The sequence below is a fragment of the Bos taurus genome, chromosome 10, assembly GCF_002263795.3.
Source record: "Bos taurus isolate L1 Dominette 01449 registration number 42190680 breed Hereford chromosome 10, ARS-UCD2.0, whole genome shotgun sequence".
Classification (NCBI taxonomy): Eukaryota; Metazoa; Chordata; class Mammalia; order Artiodactyla; family Bovidae; genus Bos; species Bos taurus.
The window spans coordinates 75,874,421-75,886,325 of record NC_037337.1 but is presented as its reverse complement, the minus strand read 5'-3'; the positions used below and the strand labels follow the sequence as shown (position 1 = coordinate 75,886,325).

Genomic DNA, 11,905 nt, shown 5'->3' with positions numbered 1-11,905 from the left:
TTTCCCCTCCCCTGGGCAATGGCCCGCCTCTCTGCTGTTGACCAATCCTCTGCGGGGTCCTTTGCCCGTTTATCCAATCAGAGAGTTGGAGGGTGGAGTTCCGGTCGTCCGCTCGGCTCCGAGTCTGTGCTCGAGTCCGTTCCCGCACCAGTCGTGGGCGTCCTGGTCAGGTATATTTTCCAGGCCTGGGGTGGTTAAGGTTCCTGGGATGGGCAGCTATCTTGACGGTCGGCGACAGTGCCAGTTGACTCTAGAAAACCGAAGTCGCTGAGCCTGTAGCACTAGGGGCAGAAGGAAATTAGGGGAGGCGGTGAGAGGTAGCCACGTGTTGGGACTTCTGGTGCAGTGATCCGAGTCATACCCATGCTGTCACTGCTCCGCCGATCTTCTGAGGGTTAGGTTGGTGTCGCCGAAGCCGTCCTGTTTGGGTAAAAACTAAGCGCCTGTTTGTCAAGTGTTCAAGGAGGGGTAGCTGGGACCTATTTTTCCCCTACCCGCACTCCCTCCTCTCGCATTCTTTCCTACCCACCTCTTGGGTTGGTTAATTTTCGGGATCAGAAAAGCAGATTCTCCTTTGGGAAGAGAGGTCCTGGAGTATGTAGTACGAACTGTGAGACTAGCTGCTCTGATAAGCGCTTTACGTGTATTATGTCATTTAATCCACACAGCAACACCTAGAAGGGTAGATACTCATTTTCATGCGGAGAAACACATTACTCGGCTATATGTTCTCTTCAGCTTCTTTCTGACCACTTGCGTATGACATTCGGTTTCTATGCACGTAAAATTAAAATATGGTATTGCTTGTAAAATGTTGATCTTGTTTTCTTTTCTAACTTGAAGTTATTTTAGAAGTTAATACAACATACCTAGACATTGCTGTTGTCGAGGTAAAATAATCTAGTAGAAAGACATCGGAGTAGGAGCCATTTACTAACCTTTAACTGGGCAAGTCACCCTCTCAGCTGCTGCTTTTTCCACTGCAGAATTGAATTCAGTACCAGACTTGCCTGCTTCCTAGAGTTGTGAGGATCAAATGAGATAATGAATATAAATTATTGATGTTAACTACATAGGACTCTTTCTGCTTTTCAGTTTCTTTCCTGTAGAAGCTAGACTACCTTTAACATGCAATATATAATATACTTAAAATATTATACACACACACACATACAGTGGATAACATGCAGCCTATTACCACTTGAGTTGAAATACCTCTTAAGCCTATGTGGCCCACTTAGCTGCTTATCCAGGGTTCAGGATCTTATTCCCTATGAATGCAGAAGTGGTACTTGTCTGGTTTGTATTCTTATCTTACACTGCTGTAGACAGCATAAAGCAAAAATAGTTCAGCTCGTTTAACTGCTTTTCTGAGTTCTGATTACTTCTGGAGACTCTGAGAGGAAGTCCCATTTCTTTGGTTTTTTTCAGCTTCTAGAGGCCACTTGTATTTCTTGACTTGTGGCTCCTGTATTTTAAAAGCACATCTCTGAAATCTGTGTTTCCATGATCTTATCACCCTCTGCCTTCCTCTTAATGGGGCATTTCTGTTTACAAATAGGTCCCACCTAGATCAGTCAGTTCAGTCACTCAGTCATGTCCAACTCTTTGCAACCCCGTGGACTGCAGCACACCAGACTTCCTTGTCCATTACCAACTCCTAGAACTTGCTCAAACTCATGTCCATCGAATTGGTGGTGCCATCCAACCATCTCATCCTCTGTCGTCCTCTTCTACTCCTGTCTTCATTGTTGCCCAGCATCAGGGTCTTTTCCAAGGAGAAAGTTCTTCACATCAAGTAGCCAAAGTATTAGAGTTTCAGCATTAGTCCTTCAAATGAATATTCAGGACTGATTTCCTTTAGGATGGACTGGTTGGATCTCCTTGCAGTCTAAGGGACTCTCAAGAGTCTTTCCAACAACACAGTTCAAAAGCATCAATTCTTTGGCAGTCAGCTTTCTTTATAGTCCAACTCTCACATCCATACATGACTACTGGAAAAACCATAGCCTTGACTAGATGGATCTTTATTGGCAAAGTAATGTCTCTGCTTTTTAATATGCTGTCTAGGTTGGTCATAGCTTTTCTTCCAAGGAGCAAGTGTCTTTTAATTTCATGGCTGCAGTCACCATCTGCAGTGATTTTGGAGCCCCAGAAAAGTCTCTCACTGTTTCCATTGTTTCCCCATCTATTTGCCATGAAGTGATGGGACCGGATGCCATGATCTTAGTTTTTTGAATGTTGAGTTTTAAGCCAGCTTTTTCACTCTCCTCTTTCACTTTCATTGTGGCTCTTTAGTTCTTTGCTTTCTGCCATAAGGGTGGGGTCATCTGTGTATCTGAGGTTATTGATGTTTCCCCCGGCAATCTTGATTGCAGCTTGTGCTTCATTCAGACCAGCATTTCTCATGATATACTCTGCATATAAGTACTACTCTGCATGTAAGTTAAATAAGCAGAGTGACAATGTACAGCCTTGATGTACTTCTTTCCCAGTTTGGAACCAATCTGTTGTTCCATGTCCAGTTCTAACTGTTGCTTCTTGACCTGCATATAGATTTCTCAGGAGACAGGTCAGGTGGTCTGGTATTCCCATCTCTTTCAGAATTTTCCAGTTTGTTGTGATCTACACAATCAAAGACTTTGGCATAGTCGATAAAGCAGAAATAGAGGAAGTTCATGGTTCATGTACTATTGAAACCTGGCTCGGAGAATTTTGAGCATTCCTTCACTAGTATGTGAGATGAGTGCAATTGTGCGGTAGTTTTAATATTCTTTGGCATTGCCTTTCTTTGGGATTGGAATGAAAACTGACCTTTTCCAGTCCTGTGGCCACTGCTGAGTATTCCAAATTTGCTGGCATATTGAGTACAACATCTTCACAGCATCATCTTTTAGGATTTGAAATAGCTCAACTGGAATTCCATCACCTCTACTAGCTTTGTTTGTAGTGATGCTTCCTAAGGCCCACTTGACTTTGTATTCCAGGATGTCTGGCTCTAGGTGAGTGATCACAGCATTGTAGTTATCTGGGTCATGAAGATCGTTTTTGTATAGTTCTTCTGTGTGTTGCTGCCACCTCTTAATATCTTCTGCTTCTGTTAGGTCCATAGCATTTTTGTTCTTTATTGTGCCCATCTTTGCATGAAATGTTCCTTTGGTATCTCTAATTTTCTTGAAGAGATCTCTAGAATTTCCCATTCTATTATTTTCCTCTATTTCTTTGTGCTGAGGAAGGTTTTCTTATCTCTCCTCACTATTCTTTGGAACTCTGCATTCAAATGGGTATATCTTTCCTTTTCTCCTTTGCCTTTAGCTTCTCTTCTTTTCTCAGCTATTTGTTTGGCCTCCTCAGACAACCATTTTGCCTTTTTGCATTTCTTTTTGTTGGGAATGGTCTTGATCACTGCCTCCTGTACAATGTCACGAACCTCTGTCCGTAGTTCTTCAGGTACTCTTGTCTCTCAGATCTAATCCCTTGAATCTATTTGTCACTTCCACTGTATAATCATAAGGGATTTGATTTAGTTCATACATGAATGGTCTAGTGGTTTCCCACTTTCTTCAATTTCAGTCTGAATTTGAAAATAAGGAGTTCATGATCTGAGCCACAGGCAGCTCTCGATCTTGTTTGTACTGACTGTATAGAGCTTCTCCATCTTTGGCTGCAAAGAATATAATCAATCTGATTTCAGTATTGACCATCTGATAACGTCCATGTGTAGACTCTTCTTTTGTGTTGTTCGAAGAGGGTTTTGCTATGACCAGTGCATTCTCTTGGCAAAATTCTGTCAGCCTTTGCCGTGCTTCATTTTGTACTACAAGGCCAAATTTGCCTGTTATTCCAGGTATGTCTTGACTTCCTACTTTTGCATTCCAGTTCCCTATGATTTGCCAACAAAGGTCCGTCTAGTCAAGGCTATGGTTTTTCCAGTGGTCATCTATGGATGTGAGAATTGGACTGTGAAGAAAGCTGAGCACCAAAGAATTGATGCTTTTGAACTGTGGTGTTGGAGAAGACTCTTGAGAGTCCCTTGGACTGCAAGGAGATCCAACCAGTCCATTCTAAAGGAGATCAGTCCCGGGTGTTCATTGGAAGGACTGATGTTGAAGCTAAAACTTCAGGACTTTGGCCACCTCATGCAAAGAGTTGACTCATTGGAAAAGACCCTGATTTTGGGAGGGATTGGGGGCAGGAGGAGAAGGGGACGACAGAGGATGAGATGTCTGGATGGCATCACCGACTTGATGCACATGAGTTTGGGTGAACTCCTTGAGTTGGGAGGACAGGGAGTTGGTGATAGACAGGGAGGCCTGGCATGCTGTGATTCATAGGGTCGAAAAGAGTTGGACACGACTGAGCAACTGAACTGAACTGATGATGAAAAGGACATCTTTTTTGGGTGTTAGTTCTAGAAGGTCTTGTAGGCAGATAATCCACCTAGAGAATCCAGAGTAATCCGTCAATCTCAAGATCCTTAGTTTAATTACAGAATCCCTTTAACTTGTAAAGAAACATTCATAGGTTCCAGGAATTAGAGAAAGGATGTTCTGGGGGTGCATTATTTTGGTTGCCACAAAGGGTATAAAGAAGGATAAAACAGGTTCTGTACTAGTGCAGCATGAAGACCAGTAGGATATGCTGAAAGAAAAAATATTAAGTGACTTCTGGATTGCTGTGAAAAGATCCTTCTTAGTTACCATAGTTTGGTGCTTCGGCTTTTCTACTGGGGAATAGAAGAGGTAAATGAGTATTCCTGTGATAATGTGAATACAAAGCCTGAATTAATCCCTTAGAAAAGTGAAATTTCTTTGAATTCTAGTCTGCCGTAAAAGTTCGTGTGAGTTTTGCATTCAATTTCATAATATTTATGTTTGATACTGTGTTGAACTGTTGCCATATCATAACCTTGCTGTTCTAGGGAGAATAGAGTTTATTTTGTAGCTTCTTATAATAGCCAGTTTACTGTAGTCATAGGTGTGTCCCCTAGTTTAAGAAGCGTAATCTCAGAAGACGGAGATGTATTCTAAGGAAGTCAGTAAAGACTGAGTCTCATTCCTCCTAAGGCTGGAATATGCGTGAGTCTTCATGGAGACCTGGACTGATAGTCCCTCATCATTAATTCCCTCCAGTCCCCCCAGCAAGGAGACAGTAGCTCTGATGACTTCAGTTTTTACTCATATCTTCAGAAGGTAACAATCTGTTGCTCTCATGTCTGGTTGGAATTAATAATTCTCAAGAGACAGAATCTGATGAGTGTGTTACCATCCAAGTATAGATATATTGGAATAAGATAATACATGAAAGAACTCAGCTCCAAGTAGTCATTTGGTATTCAAGAACTCAGTTCAGTTCAGTTTAGTCGCTCAGTCGTGGACCCCAGGGACTGTAGCATACCAGGCTTCCCTGTCCATCAGCAACACCCATTCCCTTCTTCAAGAGGTCTTCCTGACCCAGGGATCGAAACTCGGTCTCCTGCATTGCAGGCAGATTCGTTACTGTCTGAGCCACCAGGGAAGCCCAAGTCCTTTTTAAGCTGGCTCCCTTCCTTTGCCATCATCAAATCCATAGGAAAAAAATCTCACATCCTTTGCCCTGAAAATAATGCATTGTAGTACAGCCATTTATCCTTGTTCTGTTTGAGCAGGTATCCAGCCACAGTCTCTTGGACCTTTCCAGGCATGGCTCTTGTTTCAACAGTTAGCAGGGTACCAGATCAAGGTCTGAGCTACTCTCATAAAAATGGGCATGAAGAAAAAAATTCCACAGTATTTTTCCACAAATAACTTATTCCAAAAATGAATTTTTCAGCTTCTTTTGTGCTTTTATTCTTTAAAATGCATGTCATGCTACTGATTACAAAATTAGTTTTAGGCTACCTTCTTTGCAAGTCCAGTGTGAGTGGTCTGCTTCCTAACTTAGGACTGTGAGGGCATAGTACACAGTCTTAGACTCTAATATATTTTTGTATACTTAAGGTACAGTTTATTGGGTATTTTCTTGGGAATTTTAACTGATTTTTTTAAAAAAAATCTCCCAGTAGTTTGAATTTTTAAAAAAATCCAAACCTAAGGTATTTCACTTAGGAGAAGGAAATGGCAACCCACTCCAGTATTCTTGCCTAGAGAATCCCGTGGACAGAGGAGCCTGGTGGGCTGCTGTCCATAGGGTTGTACAGAGTCAGACATGACTCACACAACTTAGCATGCATGCAACATATTTCACTTACTAAATGTTTCTCTTTGGTTCACTGGTCTTCTGGAGAAGGAAATGGCAACCCACTCCAGTACTCTTGCCTGGAGAATCCCATGGACGGAGAAGCCTGGTAGGCTACAGTCCACAGGGTCGCAAAGAGTCGGACACGACTGAGCTACTTCACCAGTCTTCTCTGTTTCTTTGCCCTATAGTAATTCACATGAAATAAATATAGAGGAATGAATATTTTTGAAACTGTCTTTGAAACTGATAATCTCTGGGAAGCTAACATTTAAGTGATTGAGATGAATGATAGAAGTGTTATTTTTTTTTTAATCCTAGAAAATAGTAGTATTGTAGAGTTACATTATTTCACATTTATGCATTTAAAATTGGATTTATTTAGCTTTATTTTATTTATTTTTTATTTTGTGGCCATGGCATGCAGTAGATGAGATATTAGTTCCCCTGCTTTAGAAGCGTAGAATCTTAACCACTAGGTCACCAGGGAAGTCCTCACTTCGCTTTAAATGCAGATTTTTCTTGGGTTCCAAGTTTATTTTAGCTAAATTAACTAGTTCATCATTTCAGTTGGAGAACTTGTACATCATACAATAATGAGATTTTTAGCAAATAGACCATAAAACTTCATTATATTTTCTACTGTACCTTTTCCAACTTTTCTTGGCTATAAAGCAACTTGAAAAGTATAAAGCTTAAAATTTTGGCAGCATAATGTGATAAAAGAAGCACTTGGAGTCAGATCTATCTAGGCCGTGTTAACGATTTAACTTCTCTGAGCTTCTGTTTACTTATTAAAATAAGGATAATAAAGATAATAAGGATATTTGTCCTATTTCAGGGTTGTGAGAAGTAGATGAAATGACAAATACTGTAGTACTTAGAAAAATACTGGTTCTTTCATAAAATAGATTATATTAAGTATCGGTAGTGCCTGTAAAGAGTTGAAATATAACACTAATTCTATTGTGAACTCCACTAGTTCATGTGATTTTTGAAATTTTGCTGTTTCATAAGTTGACTGGACTAAAATACAATAAAAATGCTGTCTGTCAAGTCTTTTAAGTTAATATTAGTGTTAGTTAATATTTGTCTCCAAATTTCATTGCTTTGCTAACAGTAGAATTTCGTAGGAAAATTAAAAGCAACCTCTGTGCCATTATAGTTAAAATTGTTTCTCTGGTAGTAGATTAGTTTCTCATATCAGTTAATATATTTCTTTTACATGGTCTTTGTATTGGTATATATACTGAGGTAAGTGATGGTGCCATTCTCTCTGTGGACATTCATTCTGATCATTATTACTTTTTATTGGCTTTAAAAAAAAAGAATTTCACTATTTCTTTTTTATTATTATTACTTAATTGGAGGAAAATTGCTTTGCAATGTTGTGTTGCTTTCTGCCGTACAACAATGTAATTTAGCCATAACTATATGTATATATCCGGAGAAGGCAATGGCACCCCACTCCAGTACTCTTGCCTGGAAAATCCCATGGGCGGAGGAGCCTGGTGGGCTGTAGTCCATGGGGTCGCAAAGAGTCAGACACGACTGAGCGACTTCACTTTCACTTTTCACTTTCATGCATCGGAGAAGGAAATGGCAACCCACTCCAGTGTTCTTGCCTGGAGAATCCCAGGGATGGGGGAGCCTGGTGGGCTGCTGTCTATGGGGTCGCACAGAGTCGGACACGACTGAAGCGACTTAGCAGCAGCAGCAGCATATATATATATATATCACCTCCTCCTTGAGCCTCCCTCCTGCCCACCCCCATCCCACCTTTGTAGGTCATCACAGAGCAGCAGGCTGGGCTCCCTGTATTACACAGCAGCTTCTCGCCAGCTATCTGTTTCACATATGGTCATCTATGTATGTTGATGTTACATTCTCCATTCATCCCACCCTTTCCTTCCCACACTGCGTCCACAAGTCCATTCTCTATATCTGCATCACTGTTCCTTCACTGCATATAGGTTCATTGATACCATTTTTCTAGATTCTATGTATATGAGTTAATATGCGATATTTGTTTTTCCCTTTCTGACTTACTTTACCCTGTATAACAAGCTCCAGGTTCATCCACCTCACTAGAACTGACAAATGTGCTCCTTTTTATGGCTGAATAATATTCCATTGTATATATGTACCACAACTTCTTTATCCATTCACCCTTTGATGAACATCTATTTTGCTTCCATGTCCTAGCTATTGTAAATAGTGCTGCCATGAACGTTGGGGTACGTGTGTTTTTTTCAGTTATGATTTTCTCAGGGTATATGCCCAGTAGTGGGATCAGTGGGTCATATGGTAGTTTGGGGCTTCTCAGGTGATGCAGTTGTTAAAGAATCCACCTTCAGTGCAGGAGACTCAAGAGACTCTTTTCCTGGGCAGGAAAGATCCCTTAGAGAAGGAAGTGAGAACCTATTCCAGTATTCTTTCCTGGAAAATTCCATGGACAGAGGAGGCTGGCGGGCTGCAGTTGATAGGGTCGCATAGCACTGGACACGACTGAGCGTGTATGCACGTGTGTAGTTCTATTCCTAGTTTTTTAAGGAATCTCCATACTGTTCTGCATAGTGACTGTATCAATTTACATTCCTACCAACAGTGCAAGAGAGTTTCCTTTTCTCCACATCTTCTCCAGCATTTATTCTTTATAGATTTTTTAATGATGGTCATTCTGACTGGTGTGAGGTGATACCTCATTGTAGTTTTGATTTGCATTTCTCCAATAGTGATGTTGAGCATCTTTTCATGTTTTATTGGCCATCTGTAGGTCTCTTTGGAGAAATGTCTGTTTAGGTCTGCTCATTTTTTGATTGGGCTGTTAATTTTTCTGATATTGAACTGTATGAGCTGCTTATGTATTTTGGAGATTAATCCTTTGTCAGTTGTTTCACTTGCAATTATTTTCTCCCATTCTGAGGGTTGTCTTTTAATCTTGCTTATTGTTTCCTTTGCTGTGCAAAAGCTTTCAAGTTTAATTAGGTTTCATTTGTTTAATTTTATTTCCATTATTGTAGTTCAGTTCAGTCCAGTCCCTCAGTCGTGTCCGACTATTTGCAACCCCATGAACCAAAGCACGCCAGGCCTCCCTGTCTATCACCAACTTCCGGAGTCCACCCAAACCCGTGTCCATTGAGTCGGTGATGCCATCCAACCATCTCATCCTCTGTCGTCCCCTTCTCCTCCTGCCCTCAATCTTTCCCAGCATCAGGGTCTTTTCAAATGAGTTAGCCCTTTGCATCAGGTGGCCAAAGTATTGGAGTTTCAGCTTCACCATCAGTCCCTCCAATGAACACCCAGGGCTGATCTCCTTTAGGATGGACTAGTTGGATCTCCTTGCAGTCCAAGGGACTCTCAAGAGTCTTCTCCAACACCACAGTTCAAAAGCATCAATTCTTTGGCGCTCAGCTTTCTTCACAGTCCAACTCTCACATCCATACATGACCACTGGAAAAACCATAACCTTGACTAGACAGATCTTTGTTGACAAAGTAATGTCTCTGCTTTTTAATATGCTGTCTAGGTTGGTCATAACTTTCCTTCCAAGGAGTAAGCGTCTTTTAATTTCATGGCTGCAATCACCATCTGCCGGAGAAGGCAATGGCACCCTACTCCAGTACTCTTGCCCGGAAAATCCCATGGACAGAGGAGCCTGGTAGGCTGCAGTCCGTGGGTCACTAAGAGTCGGACACGACTGAGTGACTTCACTTTCACTTTTCATTTTCATGCATCAGAGAAGGAAATGGCAACCCACTCCAGTGTTCTTGCCTGGACAATCCCAGGGATGGGGGAGTCTGGTGGGCTGCCATCTATGGGGTCACACAGAGTTGGACACAACTGAAGTGACTTAGCAGCAAGAGCAGCTGCTGCTGGTGGGCTGCCATCTATGGGGTCGCACAGAGTTGGACACAACTGAAGCGACTTAGCAGCAGCAGCAGCAATCACCATCTGCAGTGATTTTGGAGCCCAGAAAAATAAAGTCAGCCACTGTTTCCACATCTATTTGCCATGAAGTGATGGGACTGGATGTCAAGATCTTAGTTTTCTGAATGTTGAACTTTAAGCCAACTTTTTCACTCTCCTCTTTCACTTTCATCAAGAGGCTCTTTAGTTCTTATTTACTTTCTGCCATAAGGGTGGTGTCATCTGCATATCTGAGGTTATTGATATTTCTCCCGGCAATCTTGATTCCAGCCTGTGCTTCTTCCAGCCCAGCGTTTCTCATGATGTACTCTGTATAGAAATTAAATAAGCAGGGTGACAATATACAGCCTTGACGTACTCCTTTTTCTATTTGGAATCAGTCTGTTGTTCCATGTCCAGTTCTAACTGTTTCTTCCTGATCTCCATATAGGTTTCTCAGGAGGCAGGTCAGGTGGTCTGGCATTCCCATCTCTTTCAGAATTTTCCACAGTTTATTGTGATCCACACAGTCAAAGGCTTTGGCATAGTCAATAAAGCAGAATTATTGTAGAAGGTGGGTCAAAGAGGATCTTGCTGTGATTTATGTCAAAGAGTGTACTGCCTATGTTTTTCTCTAAGAGCTTTATTGTTTCTGGTTTTACATTTAAGTCTAATCCGTTTTGAGTTTATTTTTGTGTATGGTGTTCTGAAGTGTTCTAGTTTCATTCTTCTACATGTAGTTGTCTTGTTTTCCTAGGACCACTTATTGAAGAGTGGTCCTATCTTTTCTCCATTGTATAGTCTTGCCTCCTTTGTCAAAGACAGGGTGCCCATAGGTGTGTGGGTTTATCTCTGGGCTTTCTATCTTGTTCCATTGGTCTATATTTGGGTCTATGTTTCTGTTTTTGTCCCAGTACCATACTGTCTTGATGACTATAGCTTTGTAATATAATCTGAAGTCAAGAAGTTTGAGTCCTCCAGCTCCATTTTTCTTTCTCAAGATTACTTTAGCTATCTGGGGTGTTTTGTGTTTCCGTACAAATTGTGAAATTGTTTGTTCTAGTTCTGTGAAAAATTCCCTTTGGTAGTTTTGACAGGGATTGTATTGAATCTGTAGGTTGCTTTGAGTAGTATAGTCATTCTGACAATATTGATTCTTCCAACCCAAGAACATGGTATATCTCTCCATATGTTCATGTCATCTTTTATTTCTTTCAACACTGTCTTATAGTTTTCTGCATACAGGTCTTTTGTCTCTTTGGGTAGGTTTATTCCCAAGTATTCTTTTTGTTGCACTGGTGAATGGGATTGTTTCCTTATTTCTCTTTCTGATTTTTCATTATTAGTATATAGGAATGCAAAGGATTTCTGTGTATTAATTTTATATCCTATGACTTTACTGTATTTATTGATTAGCTCTAATAATTTTCTGGTTGCATCTTTAGGGTTTTTTTACATATAGTATCATGTCATCTGCAAATATCACCGTTTCTTAAATTTCAACAGAGCTAGTGAGGTTAAGAGCACAGAATCTTAAACCAAACTACCTGAGTTGAATACTGGCTCCAATTATAACTACTTTATAGGCTGTTAGGAGAGTTAAATGAGTAAATATTTGTGAAGTGCTTGAAACAGTGCCTGACACACACTATTTTTTTTAAATTTATTTATTTTAATTGGAGGCTAATTACTTTACAATATTGTATTGGTTTTGCCATATATTGATGTGAATCAGCCACAGTATACATGTGTTCCCCATCCTGAACCCCCTCCCACGTCC

At 40.8% G+C, this 11,905-nt stretch overlaps 1 protein-coding gene across 5 annotated transcripts in view; it reads left to right on the top strand.

The window, feature by feature from the left end:
• The first annotated feature begins 94 nt into the window (after positions 1-94).
• The window catches only part of WDR89 (WD repeat domain 89), a 48,101-nt gene continuing 36,290 nt past the window's right edge, over positions 95-11,905 (top strand). For 4 of the 5 annotated variants that reach the window (XM_005212023.5, XM_005212022.5, XM_024997725.2 and 1 more), the window contains exon 1: positions 95-170. The gene's annotated coding sequence lies outside the window, so the exon portion shown is untranslated. The remainder of the gene's footprint in view (positions 171-11,905) is intronic. The other variant, NM_001034658.2, reaches the window with a different exon arrangement.